The sequence below is a fragment of the Mauremys mutica genome, unplaced genomic scaffold (assembly GCF_020497125.1).
Source record: "Mauremys mutica isolate MM-2020 ecotype Southern unplaced genomic scaffold, ASM2049712v1 001490F_np12_obj, whole genome shotgun sequence".
NCBI classification, from domain to species: domain Eukaryota; kingdom Metazoa; phylum Chordata; order Testudines; family Geoemydidae; genus Mauremys; species Mauremys mutica.
Genome location: NW_025423217.1, coordinates 1 through 3,175, shown reverse-complemented (window position 1 = coordinate 3,175; position 3,175 = coordinate 1). Strand labels below are relative to the sequence as shown.

The following is a 3,175-nucleotide window of genomic DNA, read 5'->3' as shown; positions in this document are numbered from 1 at the left end:
CGGGTCAGGAGTGAGGGGCACCGCTATAGCTGGGGGGAACCCAGGGGGCTGCGGGTCGGGAGTGAGGGGCACCAGCAGACCTGTGAGTCTGGAAGTCAGGGCTGGGATAGCAGGGGCTGCAGGTCGGGAGTGAGGAGCACCAGCCGCTCAGTGACTGGGGAGCTCAGCGGGGAGCCCAGGGGGCTGCGGGTTGGGACTGAGGGGCACCGGTAGGGCTGGGAGTGAAAACTATGCAGTTCAGAATGTGAATAGTGACCTCGTCTCCTTCCTGCACCTGCTCTACATGGCTCCACAGCAGGTTCTGCACCTGCAGAGTCACCCCAGCACGGCAGTGCAGCCGCCCAGGGTTCAGCAGGGGCCCCTGGCAAGGACAGTGGGTGCAGCTAACAGCCCAGTGTGCCTGGCCGTGAGGCAGCTGTTAAAAAAGCAACACCCGCCCCCCACCCCCAGAAGTACAGAGACTGAATTCCCCAACTTTAACATCATGGCCCCCTGTAGAAAGCCACACGTGTCAGTTGTATTTTCACAGGGAGATGCAAAAATCAAGTGACACCAATTTTCAAGTTGAGTAAATAAAGTTGAGGAGATAGTTATTAACCTCCCAAAAATATACGAAAGATCCCTCAACATAACACCTGAAGGTGAAATATGGACAGAGACAAACCTTGTCAGCAAAGGCTCATTTCCCAAACGATCCTCAAAATGTTACTAATTCCCACCCCTCCTCCACAGGAGCTCTGTGCAGTGTAACTGTTCTTCAGGCAGCTTCCCATTCAATGCTGTTGTGGGACATTCCCAGGCCTGGAAATGTACCTACGACAGAATTTGAAGAGGAAACCTGGCTCCCCGCACCAGGCGGGATTTGAGTGTTTTGTCCCTGTCACTTAGAGTTTGTCAATAGTACAGACGCCAGGGGCAGGACTCCAGGCTCTGCTTGAGGGATCCTGGCACAGGGGCTGCAGGAGGGAGGGGGGCAGAAAGGATTGCAGGTTCTGACCTGTGCTCTGGAGAGGAGGTAATAATTGAAGGGGGTGTTTTTGACTATTCCCCTGCCTCAGGGTCCCCAGGGATAGAATTCTACGTTCCACAGGGCCAAATGAGGGGGTGATGCCATGTGGTCAATGAAAACCAGTGCCCCAGGTGAGGTTTGAACTCACAACCCCAGCATAGCTCCTCTCAGCACTGCCCTGTAAGTACTGCGCACTAACCAATTGCACCACTAGAGCACCTGTTAATTATAATTCTGAGACCCCCCTAGGCTGATACAGGCAAGGAGTGACCCCAGAACATTCTCAATGGAGGTGAGAGCCGGTAGCGACAAGTGTTGTACTCGGTGGAGTGGATTCTTCTTAATGGTTCCAGGCACCATTTGACACCTTGTGGTCCCACCAGGAGCGGGACAGGCTCCCTAAAAGCAGGGCCGCCCAGAGGATTCGAGGGCCTGCAGCAAAGCGGGGGAGCAGACATAAAAAAGGTGCCACCCGCTGTGGCGCTTGTACTCACTGGATGGCATCCGAGTCTTCAGTGACAGCGGGTCCTTCACTCGCTCCGCGTCTTCGGCAGAACTGAAGGACCCGCCGCTGAAGTGTTGCCAAAGACCCGGACTGCTGCCGGGTGAGTAAAAATTAAAAAGGCGCCTCTAGCCAGGGAAGGGATTCTTGGCCAGGGCTTGTGGGGCAAATTGCCCCACTTGCCCCCCGCACTTGCCCTGCCTAAAAGTAGCAGCCACTAGAGCCCAAACAGTAGCCCCACCCCTTCCACTCGAGGCCACGCCCCTGCCCTCCCTTCTCCCCAAGGCCCCGCTCCTACGCTGCCTCTTCCCCCAAGACCCCTCCTGCCGCTCGCTGCTCTCCGCCCCCTCCCCCACTCACTCGCCCTTACGGTCATTACAAAGTGGCAAGGCAGAGCCCTCCCATTTTTTAATGTCCTGGGGTGTTGTTCCCCCTGTTCAGGCACCCCTGGGGCCCTGCACTTCACACAGCTCTCCCTGATTTCAGCTGTTAGTGAGGGAGCCTCACTGCTAGCGCAGACTGGGCAGTTTCTTGCATGAGAGACACTGTCCCAAAGCAGGACTAATGCTTAGAGCTGGTTCTCAGTGATTTCAGATCTGTTGGTCTGCAGCAAGACTCTCCATTGAGTCTTAACCAGCTCTGTTATTACACAGGGAAGAACAAAAGGGTGAAATGGTGCCTGGAACCCTTAAGAAGAATCCACCCCATTGAGTACAACACTTGTCGCTACCTGCTCTCAAGCTCCACAGAGACTGTTTTGGGGTCACTCCTCGCCTTTATCAGCCTAGGGAACTGGGAGAACAGCAATTAACAGGTGCTCCAGTGGCGCAATTGGTTAGCGCACAGTACTTATAGGGCAGTGCTGAGAGGAGCTATGCTGAGGTTGTGAGTTCAAGCCTCACCTGGAGCACTGGTTTTCATTAGCCAAGTGGCATCACCCCCTCATTTGGCCCTGTGGAATGTAGAATTCCAGCCCAGGGACACTGAGGAGGGGCAGAGTCAGAAATGCCCCCTTCACTTATTACCTCCTCTCCAGAGCGCAGGTCAGAATCTACCATCCTCTCTCCCCCGCAGCCCCTGTGCCAGGATCCCTCAAGCAGAGCCTGGAGTCCTGCCCCTGGCGTCTGTACTATTGACAAAGACTAAATGACAGGGACAAAACACTCAAATCCCGCCTGGTGCGGGGAGCCAGGTTTGCTCTTCAAATTCTGTCGTTGGTACATTTCCAGGCCTGGGAATGTCCCACAACAGCATTGAATGGGAAGCTGCCTGCAGAACAGTTACACTGCACAGAGCTCCTGTGGAGGAGGGGTGGGAATTAGTAACATTTTGAGGATCGTTTGGGAAATGAGCCTTTGCTGACAAGGTTTGTCTCTGTTCATATTTCACCTTCAGGTGTTATGTTGAGGGATCGTTAGTGTATTTTTGTGAGGTTAATAACTATCTCCTCAACTTTTTTTACTCAACTTAAAAATTGGTGTCACTTGATTTTTGCATCTCCCTGTGAAAATACAACTGACACGTGTGGCTTTCTACAGGGGGTCATGATGTTATAGTTGGGGAATTCAGTCTCTGTACGTGTGGGGGGCCCCGGCCTTTTTACAGCTGCCTCAGGGCCAGGCACACCGGGCTGTTAGCAGCACCCACTGTCCTTGCCAGGGGCC

The 3,175-nt window shown here is 54.1% G+C and overlaps 1 non-coding gene across 1 annotated transcript; it reads left to right on the top strand.

The window, feature by feature from the left end:
* The first annotated feature begins 2,327 nt into the window (after positions 1-2,327).
* On the top strand, positions 2,328-2,421 carry TRNAI-UAU. The gene is made up of 2 exons: positions 2,328-2,365; positions 2,386-2,421. It is a non-coding gene; the product is annotated as a tRNA-Ile (tRNA).
* Positions 2,422-3,175: the final 754 nt, after the last annotated feature.